We start from the raw sequence: 22,938 nt of genomic DNA, 5'->3' as shown, positions 1-22,938 counted from the left end.
TGGCCCTCCCAAGTTCTGAGAGCAACGATTGGGCATACGCTCCTATACGGTGCCCTTCGATAGTTGCATCCCACATGACGTAATCTCAACCATATATTGCCATAATCTTAGAATGATACCTAGAAATACATTTGAGAGCAAGCAAAAAAAAAGTTGCATCAAACTCACTGAACGCTCATATGCATGGACATGACCAGCCAGCACAATGTCCACTTTAGCAGAATAAAGCAATGACTCCGTCACAGCCATCATATCATCACCCTCTCCTTGATGTGCCCAGTTACTGTTATACCAAGGAGCATGCATTACCGCCAACAGCCATGATGTTCTCTCTCGATCTACCTTTGATAGATCAGCCTGTATACATTTTAAATTTCATACGATATAAGCAGAGAAGGTAAGCGGCTACATTATTTAGCAAATCAATTCAAGGATATCCATAATCAAGATTCCTTCTGTTTCAAGCGGAAAAAATCTTGAAGAAATAAAAGCCTAGAAGTATAGAGGCAGAGGACAAGCGGGACAAAGATTAAAATTGATTCTCTACTACCGCATGTGAAAGAAGAATAGGATTTCAAACAATGGTTGAAATAGATTTCACTACATCTGCAGTTCTTTAATGACCTTAAAGGACCTCAAGATGCTTCACAAAATGAAATGCAAAAATTGTTGACGTTAAAAGAAGGAAGATGTGGGATCCAAGCAACTGATGCTAACCTTCAGCCAACTTCAAAAGAGTAACACAAATTCGAATTTGAACTGCTCTCCATAAATGGCATTTCCCACCTTGCATTATAAGCATCGAACCCAGACTTGAAGAATGGTAGGATCTCCTTTTCATGGTTTCCCTCCATTACCATCCATGGTCTCGCACTGGCAAGAGGTTGCACCAATTCACCAAATAAATCCCATAGGTGCTGCCTGTAATCCGCATAGGACAGGTCTCCTGGTAGCAGAAGCACATCATATTTGCATCTGCCAATGTGGTCCAATGTTGATGAAGTCCAGCCGGTCTGACCCAAACCACCAACCACAGCAAACGTAATTGGTAATTGAGATGGTGGAGTTTTGAAACAGAATTCAGGATCCTGACCACCACATCGATAGAAATACACCATGTCAGCCTCTAGAGGCCCAATGACAACATGGTGTATTTGTGAAATTGTCTACCAAGAGACAATACGCATATACGCACAAATACTTTAGAAAAAGAAGTGCACAAAAGCACTCTCACAACACTTGAACAAAATACGCAGAAAGCGTATAAATAATAAACATGCAATAATGCATGTATTTCATAAAAAGCAAATGCTTGAGACTCTCAAGCTTAGGAAATACAAAGGGGGAACACCCCTATTTATACAAGAAAGAAGGAGTGCAAGAGGGGGCTCCCCAAAGGAGTCGTTCGGGAGCTCCCAACGGTCACAATTGTGACCGTTGGGGGCTCCCCAACGACTCTATTGGGAAGACCCCCAATGCACTTTTTTGAGAGTGCAAAAAAGAAAAATAAAACAGTAAAAGAATTACAAAAATAATGGAAAAAATTACAGCATATTTCAAATGGAATATGTGCAAAATGTAAAATGACAAAAATACCCTTTTGGGTAAAAAAAGGAGAAAAATGTATAAATATATATACTTATATATAGAGATACGTATACATATAATATATGTATATGTATCTCTATGTATATAAGTATATATATTTATACTTACAATATTGATTTTGAGTGTACATTTTAACACCCTCCCTCAAACTTACGGTGTGATAACCGCAAGTTTGTCCAGAAGGAAATGAAATCTAGGCGAACAAAGAGCTTTTGTGAAGAAGTCCGCAAGTTGATACTCAGACGTCACGTATGGTAGATTAATGACCTTCTTCAAGTATTCTTCTCTGACATAATGGCAGTCCATCTCTATATGCTTTGTTCGCTCGTGAAAGGTGTGGTTTTTGGCAATATAGATTGCACTTTTATTGTCACAGCACAGCTTTGTTGGTTCTCGGATAGGTACTCCCATATCTTCCAAAAGTTGTCAAATCCATACAATTTCCATGGTAGTGGATGCCATGGCTCTGTATTCGGCTTTAGTGGATGACAAAGAGACTTTCTGTTGCTTTTTATACCGCCATGAAATCAAAAGATTCACCTAGGAAAACACAAAAACCAGTGGTGGAGTGACGGTTACTAGGGTCACCTCCCCAATCTGAGTCAGTATAAGCAAGTAATTTTAAATAAGAAGAAGAAGATAGAAATACTCCCTTATTTACAGTGCCCTTCAAGTATCTGACGATGCGAAGAACAACACTCATATGAACGGTTGTGGGAGCGTGCTGAAACTGACTGGCGATGTGTATAGCATGTGATAAGTCAGGTCGAGTAATACCAAGATACATTAACGAACCTACCAACTGCCTGTAAGGGGTAGGATCGGTTAAGGGAACACCATCGTCAATTTTCATTTTTGCTCCCACAACTTCAGGAGTTTCGCATACTTTGTCATCTGAAATCCCGGATCTATCAATAATCTCACAAGCAAGTTTAGACTGAGATAAAAAATAACCACGTTGCGAATAAGCAACCTCAATTCCAAGAAAATATGTCAGAAAACCCAAGTCTGACATCTCAAATTTTGAAGTCAAGACGGACTTAATACCCTTGACTCCTTGAACATCATCACCTGTAATTAACATATCATCAACATAGAGCAATAATATGACAATCCCTGCTTTAGATTTCTTAATAAATAGAGCAGTGTCAGTATAGCATGAGGAGAAACCATTTTCCAACATTACACTGGTAAATCTATCATACCAGGCTTTGGGAGCCTGTTTCAATCCATAGAGAGCCTTTCGAAGACGAAGAACTTTATTTTCAGGAATCTTCATGCCTGGTGGGGCATCCATATATACTTCTTCGTTAAGATCACCATTTAAAAAAGCATTTTTCACATCCATTTGAAAAATGTTCCAATTTTTAATAGATGCAATAGTAATGAGACATCTAACTGTAACCATTCGGGCTACAGGAGCAAAAGTTTCTTCATAATCAATTTCATACTCTTGCCCATACCCTTTAGCAACTAAGTGAGCTTTATACCTTTCCAGGGATCCGTCGCTTTTAGTTTTAACTTTAAAAACCCATCGACAACCTATAGTTTTCTTTCCCATGGGTAGAGTTTGGAAATCCCAAGTTTCAGCCCTTTTTAGAGCAATAAGTTCATTCTGCATGGCTTCTTGCCATTCTATACATTTTTTAGCTTCTTCAAAATTCCTTGGCTCAAAATAAGAATGAATGGCACTAAGACAAGCCATATACCGGGGTGAAAAGGAATCAAAAGAGACAAACCGAGTTGGCGGTCTCCTATTTCTCTCAGATCTTCGATGATCGAGAGTAGGTACAAGCTCACTATATTGGTCAATGGCACTTCTAAAGGTGCCTTGGTTTCTACGGGAGTAGGTTATCGGATCACTTGAAATCCTGTTTTCTTGATCATTGAGAGGGTTATGTTCTTCAACATCACCATCCTCATCGTGGTTTGATGATACATCATCATCACTAGATATATCATCGTTACTAGCCAATAAATCAAAAAGGAATGAATAATCAAAATTTTCTTGTTGAGAAACATTTTTTTCAAATCCACTCTCATTTTCTAAAAACGTTACATTTCTAGAAACATATAACTTATCATCTTGAAGATCATAGCAACGAAACCCTTTTTGAGTTTCGGAATACCCAAGAAAGGCGCAGGGGATAGCTTTGGGAGAGAGCTTGTCGTTTTTATCCGTAAGTATAAAACATTTACACCCAAAAACACGTAACCTATTATAATCAGGTTCAAGCTTATATAAGATCTCAAAAGGGGATATTTTTCCTAATATCCTAGATGGTAAGTGATTTATCAGATAAACAGAAGCGAGGGCTGCTTCAGCCCAAAAGTTCTTAGGAATGTTTTGAGAAATAAGCAGGGTCCTAGTGGTCTCAATGATGTGCCTATATTTTCTTTCGGCCAATCCATTCTGTTGAGGGGTTTTAGGACAAGATCTTTGGTGAATAATTTCGTGATCCTCAAGATATGTTTTAAATTGGTTGGATAGATATTCTCCTCCAGAATCACTTCTAAAAATCTTTATATTACTATTGAATTGATTCTTGATCATTGAGTGGAAGGTTTTAAAACATGTAAAAACTTCATGTTTGTACTTTAGGAAATATATCCATGAATACCTGGAGAAATCATCCACAAAAATAACATAGTAAGAGAAGCCTCCTTTTGAAACAACAGGTGCGGGTCCCCAAACATCGGAATGAACAATTTCGAAGGTTTTAGATGAGAACATAGTTCTTTGCTCAAAAGGTAAACTTTTCATTTTTCTGAGAATACAATCATTATAGGAAAAAGAACTTTTACATAGATCCTTTGCAAAATGTAGATAAGATAACTTGGTGACATTAGGATGACCAAGTCTTTTGTGCCATATGTTTATATCTTTGTTCCGGGCAACATTACAAAAAGATTTTGGAACTTGGAGAGATTCCATATAGTATAAGTCTCCTTTTCTAAAGCCTTCCCCAATCAATTTCCCGGACCGGCGATCCTGTATTAAACATTTGTCATATGAAAATTTAATATCGCAGCCATGGTCCGAGAGTTGAGAAACAGAGAGAAGGTTTAAGTTAAGTTTAGGTATAAATCTAATTTTTGGAATGAAAAAATCTTGAGTTTCAAAATTACCTATTCCTTTAATTTCAAGAGCGGTTCCATCCGCAGTGGAAACAAAGGATGGAGAAGCATGTTTTGAAAAAACGGAAAGTGAAAACATGTTTGGGGACATATGAAAAGATGCACCTGAGTCCAAAATCCAAGAGACTTTACCTGGAATGGAAGAGGTAGACACGGCGGCGCCGGATGTAGCTCCCTTGAGAAGAGGTTGAAGGGCCTCCACTATTTGATTCAATGAGAGTGACCCACTTGATGAGGCATCTTCCTTTTGTGGTACACCGGTGGTGGCCATAGCTAGAAGTCTCTTCCATTTGGGACATACGGGCTTGATATGCCCCGGTTCCTTACAAAAGTGACAAATAGTATTGCTATAGTCCCTATTTCCTCTTTGTCCACTATCTCCTCCTTGATTTTGGAATTTAAAATGAGGAGGACGATAGGTCTTTACATTATTTCTGGGTCTTGATATGACATTAACCTCATTATTTTCTTCATGATTACAAGGAACCACAAGAACATTTGGTCCTTGTTTACATAAACTCATACGAGTTTCCTCACCACTTAATTTGGTGAGAACATCTTCAAGAGATGGAGGGGTAAATGAGGATAGAAGTGATGACCTTATTTGCTCAAATTCCGGTCTTAACTCATTCAAAAAGTTGAAGAACCGATCTTCTTCAAGTTGCTTGTGGCGGAGTTCAATTGCCTCTCCACTCCATTTTGGTTCAAGCATGGAAAGCTCATCCCAAATGGAGGAGAGGTCGGCATAATATTCCCTAATGGACATTTCACCTTGAGTAAGGAAGAGAGCCTTCTTTTGAAGGTAATACTTATGGGAAAGATCTCTTGATGTATACATTTTCTCGAGATAATGCCAAGCTTCCGATGCTTTCTTGAACTTGATAATGTTGGCATTAATCTTTGTTTCGACGGATGCAAAGAACCAAGAAAGAATCTTGAAGTTATTCATTTCCCATTCGTCGTGCTTCTTGGAGTATTCTTCAAGAGCTTTGATCCTTTCTTCTCCCCCAAGAATCTTGATTTCATTTCCGTCCATCATGGTTATTTTGGGTTTCGGTTCCGGAATTGAACCTTGCACATAACCCCATAATCCTTTACCTTTTATGTGAGCCTCCATGTTCCCGGCCCAAATATGGTAGTTGGACCCATTCAACTTGAAGCCAAGCGCGAAGTGAGACTCTTTTTCACCCATTATGGAGTAAAGAAAAGGAGAGGGAGGCGTACCAACACAATGCTTCAACTTCTAGCTTGCACAAGATCTTTCTAAAATATTTGAGAAGCGAGATCCACCACTTCTACTTCTAAGAATCCGAAGGCACAGTTTTCAAGGCACTTGAAAAAAGAAGAATCCCACGATCCTTGATCACCAATCGAGCTCTGATACCATGTGAAATTGTCTACGAAGAGACAATACGCATATACGCACAAATACTTTAGAAAAAGAAGTGCACAAAAGCACTCTCACAACACTTGAACAAAATACGCAGAAAGCGTATAAATAATAAACATGCAATAATGCATGTATTTCATAAAAAGCAAATGCTTGAGACTCTCAAGCTTAGGAAATACAAAGGGGGAACACCCCTATTTATACAAGAAAGAAGGAGTGCAAGAGGGGGCTCCCCAAAGGAGTCGTTGGGGAGCTCCCAACGGTCAGAATTGTGACCGTTGGGGGCTCCCCAACGACTCTATTGGGGAGACCCCCAATGCACTTTTTTGAGAGTGAAAAAAAGAAAAATAAAACAGTAAAAGAATTACAAAAATAATGGGAAAAATTACAGCATATTCCAAATGGAATATGCGCAAAATGTAAAATGACAAAAATACCCTTTCGGGTAAAAAAAAGAGAAAAATGTATAAATATATATACTTATATATAGAGATACGTATACATATAATATATGTATACGTATCTCTATGTATATAAGTATATATATTTATACTTACAATATTGATTTTGAGTGTACATTTTAACCGTATTATCTTGCCAGAGCTGTAAAACGAGTAGGTGTAAGATGTGATTTCTCCTTAAGAAGAGGCTATATATTCACCAGGAGAGGTGTCATATTCTACCACCGACGAAGTTTGATCATCTGTGATCCATGTTGCTCGCATGTGCTTATCCCCAACCAATGAGATGTGAACCTGAAAAGACAGAACGGACGTGGTTGGGAAAGGCAAGCAAGCTGGCTGAAACAACTTTTTAAAGATATAGGAACCAAAATACAGGATGTTTCAACAAAATCAAAAGGCAGAGAAGTTGAAGAACCCAGAAAGGAGCAGTGCATACTCAGTTTCACATGCCCACCATGGCTTCTGACTATTTGAGCAGCCAAAGCCTGCTTCTCTGCCAGATTTATTAAGTATCTATTTCTTGACGGCATAGCAGAACCAAAAAATACATGCTTCATTATTCATCATAGTTAGAATTAGAAAAGAAAAGAAAGGTTGAGGTTTGTGTGCATGCCATTTTTTGTTTTTTGATAGGCAAGCTGCGGAATAATCCTTGCGGGAATCTTATAGCATGACCTAATCGTCCAGCAATCTCATTTGACCAGTGTGCAGAACAATGAGGTATCCATGGTTTGGGAAGACCAACCCAACCATGCTCTATTGCGAAAAGTATAAGTTAGTTGAGGACAGACTTACAAAACCAGTGAACGAGACAAACCTAATAAGGCAACAGATCTGACAAAGAAGATTTCTAATGAATTATTAGACAGGCATAAATAATCTAAAGTAAACATCAACATATATAAAGATATACATATAAAAGGTTAATAGTGGACATGACACACATACCTAATCTCGCCTAGAAATCTTTATGTTTGTTTTTTTTCATCAATACAGATGTGATCTACGTGGTATGTTAATTTTTCAACCAGACCTTCTAAAATTAAAGGTTCACAAATGTACCAGTTCTTCGGTCGATGCAGCTTGCGACCATGATTGTCAGAGTTCATGTAATGGCACCATGACCCTCCCCCCCCCCCACCCCACCCCACCCACACACACACACACACACACACACACACACACATATATCACATCTGTACAGTCCAAATTTTGAAAAAACATCAGAAATCCAATAACATGTTTCATTTAGCAGTGTGCCCATTTCGTAGGTTTCCATTTCCTTTGCTTGATCTGAATTAGTGAATGTGTTTATCATTTGCTTATTTACCAAAAAAACATATGAGCATGAAACATACATAATGTAATACACGTCTTCTATCTAATACCTACCCCAGTATATGTAAGATTCATGATATTACATGGGAATCTACTTGGAGGTCATGTACTTGTGACGGCAGTATATGTAAGATTCATGATATTACATGGGACTCTACTTGGAGGCCATGTACTTGTGACGAAAGTATATGTAAGATTCATGATATTACATGGGTGTAACGACCCGATCCGGGGCCTCTCGAGCCCGGGTTCGTGGACGTTAGTTCCCAGAGGGAAATTACTCAATAATCTAAAAAACAGCTCAAAATCGTGCCAGAATTTTTTTTCCTTTTATTCAATACTTGAAGGTCCATACATCCATTTACAATAGCATAACCATCCAAAGACAAAAGCATAATAAAAAGTAAATGAAAACCATACTTCTGATGTGGCTGATGTGGCAGAATCGTACTAAGTCCTGAGAGTGGTGGCAGCAGCCCCTGAACCTACAGTTGCAACCAAAAGAAGGGGGGTGAGTCTACAATCCAGTAAGATTCCATTTACAAATAGACACGACCGTTGCAACTGTAGTGAGCTCTAAGCTCCTAGTCTTAGTTTAGTTTGCTACTTATGCACACATGTTAGTTATGAGTTTTACCCCCTTTACCGCATCTCTATTATCATTTTCAAACAACTCTTCTACTCTAATCGGCTATTCCGGACATAGCCTCCTCGGGCGTAGCAACCCATGTAGACAACTCAGAGTCTACAATGTTGGCCAGACTTATGAACCACTCACAAACAACGTAGTCCAAACCGGCCCAGACTACGGACACAGGTGCTGCAGCAGCTCGCCGGTTGCAAGCCGGGAGCGAAGGGACTCAAACGGTAGCTAGCCGAAGAGCCAGGGTGGCTATACCTGCCTCCAAGGTGTCTCAAGAAGCTATACCTGCCCCCAAGGTTTTGTGGTTCATGCTACGTCCTACATGTGTCTAGTGGGCAATGTTTTAACCCCTAAGGGTCACCTAGAAACGTCTAAGATATTCCCAGGTTACTCACGAGGTATACACCTTAACATTACCCTAGACCATGCCTCCTAGTAGAGTTCTCATCACACACCGGGTGGTCATCCTATAACAACTTTTACTCAACTTTCACATCTTGAATTTAGTGCATTATACAATCCTCAATGTATATCCACTAATTACTTTTAACACATGTTTACATGTCTGAACTGTTAAGGATGGCAACCCACCACGGATTAATTCATGACACTTACAATGCCCCTCCCAAGGCATAAGCGTGACATTTCCCAAGGTAATACCTACCCTGAGACTCTGGAACTCTACCCTCAATTTTCACGTAACACATCAATCTCATACATGCAATCATGTCATGCCACATTTATTTCATAACTCAGAAAATATGCAAGATCAGGTTTAAGCATCACACTTGAACTTTATAGATTCCTAAGCATGCAAAACAATGTCTATTCTCAATAACAGAACTAGCATACTTGAAGCATTGAAATCACATTAAAGAATGCCTAAACTAGCTAGCATGTGTTTTAATTAACTAAGGAGGAATTTGCAAATGTTCACTTACCTGAAATGCTTTAAATTCCAATTGCAACCCTTGATCTGAAAACAACGAATACCTCGTATCATCAAAATTACCAAAACACCCTTAAACTAAATTGTCAAACTCTGACTTTATTTTGTTCACAAATCCCCTACTAATAGATTCTACCCAAGCTGTAGAATCCATGGATTCAAGAATCACATAGATCTGACTTCAGGCACTTGAGGTTTTACCGTTTATAGCGATGCATCACATAAAGGATTGGGTTGCGTTCTGATGCAACATGGCAGGGTTATCGCATATGCTTCAAGACAACTAAAGGTGCATGAGATAAATTATCCAACTCATGACCTAGAATTGGCTGCAGTAGTATTCGTACTCAAAATATGGCGACATTACTTATATGGAGAACAATTTGAGGTATTCACTGATCACCAAAGTTTAAAATATTTGTTCTCTCAAAAGGAACTGAATATGATGCAACGACGATGGCTAGAATTATTAAAAGATTATGATTTTGAGCTAAAGTATCACCCAGGGAAAGCTAATGTAGTAGCTGACGCACTCAGTCGAAAAGCAGAATCAGTCACAAGACTATCCATATCAAGTCTGCTGGTGAGCATTGTAGAACAAAAAGCAGAAGTACAATGTCTTCCGAGTCGACTGATGTTTGTCCAAACAACCTTAGGGTCAGAAATTTGGGACAAAATCAAAGAAAAACAACTCCTAGATCAAGAGTTAGAAAGAATCAGGTCAACAACAATCGATGGTGAAGATCCAAATTTCAAGGTAGACGACCAAGGTATGCTAAGATTTCGGGATCGGATATGTATTCCTAAGGATGAGGAACTTAGGAAACAATTGCTTGCAGAGGCACATCATTCAAAGTATTCCATTCACCCTGGAAGTACAAAGATGTACATGGATTTGAAGGATAATTTCTGGTGGAATAGAATGAAGAGAGATATTGCTGAGTATGTTAGTAAGTGTCTAATATGTCAACAAGTAAAGATTGAACATCAGAGGCTGGGTGGCCTATTGCAACCACTACTTATTCCTATATGGAAGTGGGCAGATACAACGATGGATTTTGTTATAGGATTTCCTAAGACCAGAGAATGAATGAATGCGATTTGGGTAATTGTTGATAGAATGACCAAGTCTGCACATTTTCTCGCATGCAAGACAACGTGTTCCTTTGAACAATTAGCTCGTCTCTTCATAAAAGAGATAGTGAGATTGCACGGAGTGACATACTCCATTGTTTCTGATAGAGATTCAAAATTTACCTCCAAGTTTTGGCAAAGCTTTCAAGAAGCAATGGGAACTCAGTTGAAAATGAGCACAGCTTTCCACCCGCCGACGGATGGGCAGTCAGAAAGAACCATCCAAACGCTAGAGGATATGTTGAGAGCCTGTGCACTAGAGTATCACAACTCATGGCACGATATTCTGCCGCTAATTGAATTTGCCTATAATAACAGCTTCCAAGTGTAATAAAATGGTGGTCTTCAACAAATGCACAAATAACTCACAAACAAGTGTCTATTGGAGACACTACAAGCATGACCCTTGAAAGGGTATAAAGGGAAGAACACTTGAAAAATAAATAATACTTTATTCATGAACAAAATGCTTAAGAAGCATAGTACTTTACATTGAAGGGGTTCACCCCTATATATAAAAAAAAATAGGAGAGAGAGGAGAGCTCATTTTGAGCTCTCCAAAAAGAGACGTTGGATTCCAACGTCTCTTAATATAGTTGTTGGACTACAGTCCAACAACATTTATTATTATAGCTGTTGGACTACAGTCCAACAGCTACTTGCACAGTCAAGTTCCAACAGGAACTTGACTGGATCAAAATATCTAGTTTCTATTGAACTAGATGCTAAAAAAGAAAATAAAAAATAGAAAAATAAAATAATAAAAGAAAATATAATAATATTAAATAATATATATATATATATATTGCAGTTTACATTTTAACACTCCCCTTCAAACTTACGGTACAATGAGCGAAAGTTTGTCTAAGAGGAAGTGAAATCTGGGAGCAGCGAAAGGCTTGGTGAAGAAGTCTGCTAATTGATATTCTGATGTAACATATGTCAGATCAATGGTTTCATGTAAGTATTCCTCTCTGACATAGTGACAGTCCATCTCAATGTGTTTAGTGCGCTCATGGAATGTCCGGTTGCTTGCAATGTAGATCACACTTTTGTTGTCACGATACATCTTTGAAGCTTGCGTTGCTTTAGCTCCCATATCCGCTAGCAATCGTCTGAGCCAAACAACCTCCATAGTGGTGGTTGTCATGGCTCTGTATTCAGCTTCGGTGGAGGAAAGAGAGACTTTCTGCTGCTTCTTGCACCTCCACGAAATTAAGGTTTCACCTAGGAACACACAAAAACCAGCAGTTGAGTGTCTATTATTGGGATCACCTCCCCAGTCAGCATCAGTATATGCAATTAAATTTAATGAAGATGAAGCAGACAAGAAGAGTCCTCGTGAAAGAGAGGATTTTAAGTATCTAATAATACGCAAAATCGCTCCCATGTGCACGGAGGTGGGAGCATGCTGAAACTGACTGACTGTATGAACTGCATGAGTTATATCTGGCCTAGTAATGGAAAGATAAGAAAGAGCTCCAACAAGTTGTCTATAAGGAGTAGGATCATCAAGAAGTTCTTCATCATCAATTTTCATTTTAACATTGGCAACTTCTGGAGTGTCTACTTTCTTATCATCTGTAATTCCAGACCTGGAAACGATATCAAGAGCAAATTTAGATTGAGATATCAAATACCCCCAAGGGGAATAAGCAACTTCAATGCCTAAAAAATATCTTAATAAACCTAAGTCAGTCATTTCAAAGTGAGTTTTAAGAAGAGATTTGATATTTGCAACTCCCTGTTTGTCGCCTCCGGTGATGATCATATCGTCCACATAGAGAAGAAGAATAATGATGCCTGCATCAGATTTCTTAACAAACAAAGCAATGTCAGTTAAACAAGGTTGAAAACCAATATCAAGCATAACATGACTAAATCGGTCATACCAGGCTTTTGGAGCCTGTTTAAGACCATAAAGAGCTTTTTCTAGATGAAGAGCTTTACCCTTAGGGATACTAATACCAGGTGGGGCTTCCATGTATACTTCTTCAACGAGATTCCCATTCAGGAAAGCATTTTTGACATCTAATTGAAAGATAGGCCATGTTCTAATGGAAGCCAAGGCTATTAAAGTTCTAACAGTGGTCATACGGGCCACAGGAGCAAATGTTTCTTCATAATCGATGCCATACTCTTGGGCATATCCTTTTGCTACTAAACGGGCCTTATATCTTTCCAGGGTCCCATCACTTTTGGTTTTGACTTTGTATACCCACCTACAACCTATAGGTTTCTTACCCGGAGGAATATCTTGTATCGTCCAAGTATTGGCCTTTTCTAGTGCATCCAATTCTATTTTCATGGCTTCTATCCATTCTATATGATTTTTTGCTTGAGAATAGGATGATGGTTCAACATATGATTGTATTAATGTAATGGCGGCCCTATACGTGGGTGAAAAAGATTCATAAGACACAAATTTTTCTGGAGGTTTAGAGATTCTAGACGTTCTTCTAGGTGAGACTTCAGAGTATTTTTGTAATGCACATGGAAGATTTTGCTCTCTACGTCTTGAATATTGTAGACTAACATCCCTATGGATTTGCTCTTCATTATCATCATTTTCAACAACAATAGGACTTTGATCATTGTCAAGGTCACATCCAACATCACATTCATTGGATTTTGAAGTTGGATCAATTAAAAACGAGTATTCAGTGACATCCTTGGATTTTTCAAATTCAAAGAAGCTTTCTTTTTCCAAAAAAGATACATTTCTTGACACATATAATTTGTCATTTTGAAAATCGAAACACCTGTAGCCTTTTTTATTATCAGCATATCCTAAAAAGGCAAATGGGATTGCACGAGGAGAGAGTTTATCATTTCTGTTGGTGAAAACAAAACATTTGCATCCAAAGACTCTTAATCTAAAATAATCTAGAGTTAAATTAACAAGCTTTTCTATTGGAGTTGTATTCTTTAATGAGGAAGATGGCATCCTATTAATGAGGTAGGTGGCAGTTAGGACCGCTTCAGCCCAAAAACTTTTTGGAACTTGATTTGCAATTAGCAATGTCCTAGTAGTTTCCATAATGTGCCGATGTTTGCGTTCGGCTAGGCCATTCTGTTGTGGAGTGTGTGGACATGATCTTTGATGTGTAATACCATGTAAATTGAGATAGTCTTTGAATTCGTTGGACATAAATTCTCCCCCTGAATCAGTGCGAAAAACAGAAATATCATTTTGAAACTTGTTTTTAACCATTTTATGAAATATTTGGAAGTTAGCAAAGACATCAGATTTATGTTTAAGAAAATAAATCCAAGTATGTCTAGAAAAGTCATCAACAAAAATGACATAATATGTATAACCACCTTTGGAAATAACTGGTGTGGGGCCCCAAACATCCGAATGTATTAACTCAAGTGGTCGTGAGGAAACAAAAGTTCTACTAAGAAATGATAACCTTTTCATTTTGCCAAGAATGCAGTCTTTACAAGAAAAATTTTCAGAATTACAAAATTTTTCCAAACTTGGAAAATATTGAATTTTAGACATATGAGGATGGCCAAGCCTTTTGTGCCATAGATCCAATTCTAATTTCTGAATATTATAACAAAATGCATTCTTGGGTAATTCCAAAAACTCCATGTAATAAAGTCCTCCTTCTCTATGGCCTTCCCCAATCAGCTTCCCTGACTGGCGATCCTGTACCCAACAACCATGAGAAGAGAAGGAGATATTACATCCATAATCAGATATTTGTGAGACAGATAAGAGATTCAAATTAAGTTTAGGGATATATCTAACTTCTGGGATAAAAAATCTTTTGGATTTTTGAAGATTTTCAAAACATCTTATTCCTTTTACTTCGAGAGATGTGCCATCGGCTGTAAAAACCTTTGACACACTTAAGGAATTTTTCCACGATATAAAAGGGCTGATTTGGTGGATTCAAACTCCGGCCTTAGACCATTCACAAATTGATAGAAATGTTCCATATCGAGTTGCTTTTGGCGAAGCTCGATGTCTTCGGCACAATGCCATTTGGGCTGAAGAAGAGCCAACTCTTCCCAAAGTTCAGACAACTCATTATAATATTCTCGAATAGTTTTATCTTTTTGAGTCATTGTCCGAACTTTATCTTGTAAATAGCATACATGTGCAATATCTTTAAGGGAATACATGTTTTTGAGGTATTCCCAAGCCTTATCGGCATGCTCAAACTTAGCTAGACTAGAGCATTTTTTAATGTCAATGCTATTGATGAGCCATGACATAATTTTTGCATGCCCTATCCTCCATTCTTTCCATTTCTTTTCATAAGTGGCTAACGCCTTACTCTTCTCTTCTTCCGTTAGAGGAACCTCTTTATCACCCTCTTTCTTGGTAAGAGATAGTTTAGGTTCCAAATCGGAACCATCCACTATACCCCATAAACCTTTTCCCCAAATGTGGTGCTTCATAATCGAAGCCCACATTACATAGTTAGTATCATTTAGCTTCATAGGAATGATGGTGATCTTATCATTGTCATCCATCTTTTACAAGGGTAAGAGAGGAATAAATAGGAGGAGAGAGAGAAAAATAAAAAGAAAAGAAAAAGAGTAGACAAAGGAATAAGAGAGGATACAAAACCAAATTTTTTTGTAGCACAAGTTCGCCTTTCTTCAAACAAATCTTCTTGAGCCAAGAACAAGGTGATGAAACACCTTTTGTAAATGTGGCACGGAAATCGAGGCGGAAGTACTTCAAGATCTAAGGATTTCGTAGCTCTGATACCATGTAATAAAATGGTGGTCTTCAACAAATGCACAAATAACTCACAAACAAGTGTCTATTGGAGACACTACAAGCATGACCCTTGAAAGGGTATAAAGGGAAGAACACTTGAAAAATAAATAATACTTTATTCATGAACAAAATGCTTAAGAAGCATAGTACTTTACATTGAAGGGGCTCACCCCTATATATAAAAAAAAATGGGAGAGAGAGGAGAGCTCATTTTGAGCTCTCCAAAAAGAGACGTTGGATTCCAACGTCTCTTAATATAGCTGTTGGACTACAGTCCAACAACATTTATTATTATAGCTGTTGGACTACAGTCCAACAGCTACTTGCACAGTCAAGTTCCAACAGGAACTTGACTGGATCAAAATATCTAGTTTCTATTGAACTAGATGCTAAAAAAGAAAATAAAAAATAGAAAAATAAAATAATAAAAGAAAATATAATAATATTAAATAATATATATATATATATATATGTATATATATATATATATATATATATATATATATATATATATTGCAGTTTACATTTTAACACCAAGCTAGTATTGGGATGGCTCCCTTTGAAGCCTTATATGGGAGACGTTGTAGGACGCCGCTATGCTGGGACCAAGTTGGTGAAAGAAAAACTTTAGGACCGGAATTGGTTCAGCAAATGGAGGAGCAAATCAGATTCATTCGTGAAAGACTCCAAGCAGCCCAAAGTCGTCAGAAAAGTTATGCAGATAAGAGGCGACGTGAGTTGGAGTTTGAGTTAGGTGATCACGTCTTCTTAAAGATATCACCGTTTAAAGGGGTAATGAGGTTTGGAAAGAAAGGCAAACTAAGTCCAAGATATATCAGACCCTTTGAGATTTTGAAAAGAATAGGTTCTACAGCCTATCAGTTAGCATTACCCCCATCGCTTTCCAGAATACATAATGTATTTCATGTATCTATGTTAAGAAAGTACGTGCCAGATCCTTCGCATATACTGGATACAGTGGAGTCGGTGTTAGACATCCAAGAAGATTTAAGCATTCGGGAAGAACCAATTGAGGTAATTGAATTTAAGAAGCACAAGCTAAGAAACAACGTTGTCCCAATGGTCCTACTGAGATGGAAGCAGCATAGTAAAGATGAAGCTACATGGGAGAATGAGGCAGATATGCACGCACAATTTCCCCAATTATTTTCGAGAAAGATTCAGGACGAATCTTTTTGTAAGGAGGGTGGAATTGTAACGCTCCCCCCATCGTGGGGGGGTTACGGAAGGAGAAGGGGGCGACGCCCCTTCCTCTCCCACGAATCAGATCGTGGGAGAGGAAGCAGGCTACCCCCATTTAATTCAGAAGGTGGGAAGGGGGTAACCGAGCAACCCCCATGGCTATAAAAGCCATGGGGAGGCTCCTCTCATCTCCCCATTCTAAACGAGCAGAGAAGAAGCGTGAAGGGAGAAGAGAGATAGGAACTCCGCTCGTCACCGACCACCAGGTAAGTTTTTCTCTCTGTCTTTTGATGTTCAACGCAGTGGTCATCGGCAACGGAGGTGTCACCAGCGAGTTGCAGAGATGCAGGAGCAGGGAGAACCCTCTCTATCTGGCTCTATTAGGGGGGTCACAAAAGGGGGGTTTCCCTCTGCTATTGCCGTCGTCAGTGACTGAAAATGAGGAGGTCCGACCACTGCCCTCGTCATTGCAGAAAAAGAAGAAGAAAAGGGGTTTTCCCCTGCTACCGCTGTTGGGTCGGCAACCACTGACGATCAGCGAGCGCTGACGGCGCTGCCCTGCTTGCAGGAAGCTGCAACAAGTCCGATGACAGTAGAATTTGACTATTGCTCGTCGTGATGACAAGCTCGGTCTGCAGTTTCTGCAGGTTGAGTCGGTCATCAGGCTAGATGTGAACCAGCCTCAGTTGGTCGACCAGACCAAGTAGGCTTACGCTGGAACTGTCCAGACCAAGCCAAACGAAAAAAAAAGAAAAGAAATGATGTGTGGATATATGTGTTGTGACAGACCATAACAGTCTATACGGACCGAGTCGGGTCCGAAGTAGTTAGCAGACCGAGTCGGGTTTGTAATGGTGGACCGTTTCGGCCCAGACTGAAGGTGGACCCAATATGGGTTAGACCGACTAAATCTAGACCGAGACAAACCGGATGCGGGTGCGATTGATTTATCGAGTGCGATGGAAAAATCAAAGTAACAAAGACTCAATTTTTCCATTACAAATTGGATTCGAGTTTGGATCTTAGTTTGGACCCAAAACTCAAGTTGGATTCAATTAGACGACCTGATTTAGATCCAGACAAACCCTTTTCAAGTAGGTTTGGATCAAGAATACCGAATCCATGATACAAATCATAGTTGAGTTGAGGACCTGAGTGGTCAAATGTTATTATGAGTGTGGATCTTAAAGTAACATGGAGTACAGATGGCATAGAGGTCATTGAAAGAGCAAAAAGACCATTTTGCCCTTGATATGCCTACAAAATATACAAGGCAAAGCTAAGTGCCCGAAGTCAGATCTATGTGATTCTTGAATTCATGGATTCTACAGCTTGGGTAGAATCTATTAGTAGGGGATTTGTGACCAAAATGAAGTTAGAGTTTGACAATTTAGTTTAAGGGTGTTTTGGTAATTTTGATGATACGAGGTATTCGTTGTTTTCAGATCAAGGGTTGCAATTGGAATTTAAAGGGTTTCAGGTAAGTGAACATTTGCAAATTCCTCCTTAGTTAATTAAAACACATGCTAGCTAGTTTAGGCATTCTTTAATGTGATTTCAATGCTTCAAGTATGCTAGTTCTGTTATTGAGAATAGACACTGTTTTGCATGCTTAGGAATCTATAAAGTTCAAGTGTGATGCTTAAACCTGATCTTGCATATTTTTTGAGTTATGAAATAAATGTGGCATGACATGATTGCATGTATGAGATTGATGTGTTACGTGAAAATTGAGGGTAGAGTTCCAGAGTCTCAGGGTAGGTATTACCTTGGGAAATGTCACGCTTATGCCTTGAGAGGGGCATTGTAAGTGTCGTGAATTAATCTGTGGTGGGTGTCCATCCTTAACAGTTCAGACATGTAAACATGTGTTAAAAGTAATTAGTGGATATACATTGAGGATTGTATAATGCACTAAATTCAAGATGTGAAAGTTGAGTAAAAGTTGTTATAGGATGACCACCCGGTGTGTGATGAGAACTCTACTAGGAGGCATGGTCTAGGGTAATGTTGAGGTGTATACCTCGTGAGTAACCTGGGAATATCTCAGACGTTTCTAGGTGACCCTTAGGGGTTAAAACATTGCCCACTAGACACATGTAGGACGTAGCATGAACCACAAAACCTTGGGGGCAGGTATAGCTCCTTGAGACACCTTTGAGGCAGGTATAGCCACCCTGGCTCTTCGGCTAGCTACCGTTTGAGTGCCTTCGCTCCCGGCTTGCAACCGGCGAGCTGCTGCAACACCTGTGTCCGTAGTCTAGGCCGGTTTGGACTACATTGTTTGTGAGTGGTTCATAAGTCTGGCCAACATTGTAGACTCTGAGTTGTCTACATGGGTTGCTACGCCCGAGGAGGCTATGTCCGGAATAGCCGATTAGAGTAGAAGAGTTGTTTGAAAATGATAATAGAGATGCGGTAAAGGGGGTAAAACTCATAACTAACATGTGTGCATAAGTAGCAAACTAAACTAAGACTAGGAGCTTAGAGATCACTACAGTTGCAACGGTCGTGTCTATTTGTAAATGGAATCTTACTGGGTTGTAGACTCACCCCCCTTCTTTTGGTTGCAACTGTAGGTTCAGGGACTGCTGCCACCACTTTCAGGACTTAGTACAATTCTGCCACATCAGCCACATCAGAAGTATGGTTTTCCTTTACTTTTTATTATGCTTTTGTCTTTGGATGGTTATGCTATTGTAAATGGATGTATGGACCTTTAAGTATTGAATAAAAGAAAAAAAAATCTAGTACGATTTTGAGTTGTTTTTTTAGATTATTGAGTAATTTCCCTTTGGGAACTAACGTCCACGAATCCGGGCTCGAGAGGCCCCGGATCGGGTCGTTACAGTAGTATCAGAGTTAGGTTTTTAATAAGAAAAATTGGATTGTAGAGGAAGAATTTTGTTAGAATTTGAATTAAGTTGAAGGTCCTAAGAGAACAATAATTACAACCATCCAAAGCAATATGTGGCAACAGAGTCATAGGAAGGTCCTGAACTTATGAGTGCCTCTTGTTAGCAGGAATGGATACTAACAACGATAGTGCCAACGAGAGCGACCGTAGAGGCAGTAGGAACTCTGGGAGGCAGAGGCATCCTGAAGTGATCCAAACAGATCAAATGGTTGTCGTTCTTTCGCTCTTCGTGACAGCCATGATGGATGTCACCAGGGCAATGAGGAGTATGACACCTTCCGTTCTTTCTCCAGCCCCAGTTTCAGTCATAATCAACAACTGGGGGTACAATGATTGAGAGGAAGAGGTAACATCACCCCAACCATCCGTTGGAAAATCGCCAGGGTCACGAGGGCGTCCTCCATATAGTCACGTCCGAAGAGGTTCACTGGCAAATCGAGGTGGTAGGGGAGCTGCAGCATGTTGCTCGGGCTGCGACAGGTCTCGTTTCGGCCAATATAGGGCAGGACCGAGCAATACTACCAGTAGCGGGAGAAGTCAGAAGCAACCCGGTGCATCCGGTCATGAGGGTGTACAAGAGTCGATGGCGCAACAAGGTAGAGGCACTAATGTCATGGAGAATGAACAAATAAGAGAATCAGTGCGACCTCTTCGAGGAATGGCCTTACTGAGGAGAGGCAGGGGACATATGAATAGGCACACATACTTACGTGCTCTTAGCAACATGGCAGTGCCAGCACCAGTTAGGGTTCCTTCAGACTCCGAGGAAGAAGAAGAACCTACTTACACCCCTCGTACCCCGACACCTTAGTGTTTGTTTTGTTTAAATCGTGTAATAAAGGCCTATGGTTGCCTAGTGATAGTAGTAAGTAACGGGTTGTATTACGGAACAACCCGTGAAAAGTTATAAAAACGTTGTTTTTATTAATAAATAGTAAGTTCTTATGTCAAATGTGCAAACCTGTGTGGAATCAAACGTAAATTTTAGTAATCACTTTATTCATATTGCAGTATGAGGACTCGTCAGGGAACATCATGTTAAAATGTATACTCAAAAACCTTATTGTAAGTATAAATATATATACTTATATATATAGAGATACGTATACATATGATATATGTATACGTATCTCTATATATAAGTATATATATTTATACATTTTCCCCTTTTTTACCCGAAAAGGGTATTTTAGTCCTTTTACTGTTTTGCGCATATTCCAATTGGAATATGTTGTAACTTTTTTCTTTATTTTTTAATTCCTTTATTTTTTAATTTTTTCTTTTTGTAATTTCAAAAAGGTGCCTTGGGGGTCTCCCCAATAGAGTCGTTGGGGAGCCCCCAACGGTCACAATTGTGACCGTTGGGAGCTCCCCAACGACTCCTTTGGGGAGCCCCCTTGCACCTCCCATTTCTTGTATAAATAGGGGTGTTCTCCCTTGTAAATTATTAAGCTTGAAAGTCTCAAGCATTTCCTCTTTTTTATGAAACACATGCATTATTGCATGTTTATTATTTTTACGCTTTTCGCGTATTGTGTTCAAGTGTTGTGAAAGTGCCTTCGTGCACTTCCTTTTTAAAAGTATTTATGCTTGTATGCGTATTGTCTCTTCATAGACAATTTTACATGGTATCAGAGCTCGGTTGGTGATTAAGGATCGTGGGATTCTTCTTTTTTCGAGTGCCTCGAAAACCGTGCCTTCGGATTCTTGGAAGTTGAAGTGGTGGATCTTGCTTCTCAAATATTTTAGAAGGAGCTTGTGCAAGCTAGAAGTTGAAACATTGTGTTGGTACGCCTCCTCTTTTTCTTTACTCCTTAATGGGTGAAAAAGAGTCTCACTTCACCCTTGGCTTCAAGTAGAATGGGTCCAACTACCATATTTGGGCCGGGAACATGGAGGCTCACATAAAAGGTAAAGGATTATGGGGTTATGTGCAAGGCTCTATTCTGGAACCGGAACCCAAAATAACCGTGATGGACGGAAATGAAATCAAGGTTCTTGAGGGAGAGGAAAGGGTCAAAGCTCTTGAAGAATACTCCAAGAAGCACGACGAATGGGAAATGAAGAACTTCAAGATTCTTTCTTGGTTCTTCGCATCCGTCGAAACAAAGATTAATGCCAACATTATCAAGTTCAAGAAAGCATCCGAAGCTTGGCATTATCTCGAGAAAATGTATACATCAAGAGATCTATCCCATAAGTATTACCTTCAAAAGAAGGCCATCTCCCTTACTCAAGGTGAAATGTCCATTAGGGAATATTATGCCGACCTCTCCTCCATTTGGGATGAGCTCTCCATGCTTGAACCAAAATGGAGTGGAGAGGCAATTGAACTCCGCCACAAGCAACTTGAAGAAGATCGGTTCTTCAATTTTTTGAATGGGTTAAGACCGGAATTTGAGCAAATAAGTTCATCTCTTCTTTCCTCATTTACTCCTCCATCTCTTGAAGATGTTCTCACCAAATTAAGTGGTGAGAAAACTCGTATGAGCTTATGTAATCAAGGATCAAATGTTCTTGTGGTTCCTTGATATCATGAAGAAAACAATGAGGTCAATGCTGTATCAAGACCCGGAAATAATGTAAAGACCTATCGTCCTCCTCATTTCAAATTCCAAAATCAAGGAGGAGATGGTGGACAAAGAGGAAAAAGAGACTATATCAAGACTATTTGTCACTTTTGTAAGGAACCGAGGCATATCAAGCCCGTATGTCCCAAATGGAAGAGGCTTCTCGCTATGGCCACCACCGGTGTACCACAAAAGGAAGAGGCATCATCAAGTGAGTCACTCTCGTTGAATCAAATAGTGGAAGCCCTTCAACCTCTTCTCAAGGGAGCTACATCCGGTGCCGCCGCGTCTACCTCTTCCATTCCAGGTAAAGTCTCTTGGCTTTTGGACTCAGGTGCATCTTTTCATATGTCCCCAAACATGTTTTCACTTTCCGATTTTTCAAAAAATGTTTCTCCATCCTTTGTTTCCACTGCGGATGGAACCTCTCTTGAAATTAAAGGAATAGGTAATTTTGAAAATCAAAGTTTTTCCATTCCAAAAATTAGATTTATACCTAAACTTAACTTAAACCTTCTCTCTGTTTCTCAACTCTCGGACCATGGATGCGATATTAAATTTTCATGTGACAAATGTTTAATACAGGATCGCCGGTCCGGGAAATTGATTGGGGAAGGCTTTAGAAAAGGAGACTTATACTATATGGAATCTCTCCAAGTTCCAAAATCATTTTGTAATGTTGCCCGGAACAAAGATATAAACATATGGCACAAAAGACTTGGTCATCCTAATGCCACCAAGTTATCTTATTTACATTTTGCGAAGGATTTATGTAAAAGTTCATTTTCCTGTAATGATTGTATTCTTGGAAAAATGCAAAGTTTGCCGTTTAAGCAAAGA

General features: G+C 39.2%; 1 pseudogene; it reads right to left on the bottom strand.

Annotated features, from left to right (window-relative positions):
* Positions 1-42: 42 nt before the first annotated feature.
* Positions 43-16,306, bottom strand: LOC149844352 (purple acid phosphatase 18-like; annotated as a pseudogene).
* Positions 16,307-22,938: the final 6,632 nt, after the last annotated feature.

This window comes from Nuphar pumila, chromosome 2 (genome assembly GCF_984573655.1).
Source record: "Nuphar pumila chromosome 2, dmNupPumi1.hap1.1, whole genome shotgun sequence".
NCBI classification, from domain to species: Eukaryota; Viridiplantae; Streptophyta; class Magnoliopsida; order Nymphaeales; family Nymphaeaceae; genus Nuphar; species Nuphar pumila.
The sequence above is the reverse complement of the archived record's forward strand: the minus strand, read 5'-3'. Positions and strand labels throughout refer to the sequence as shown.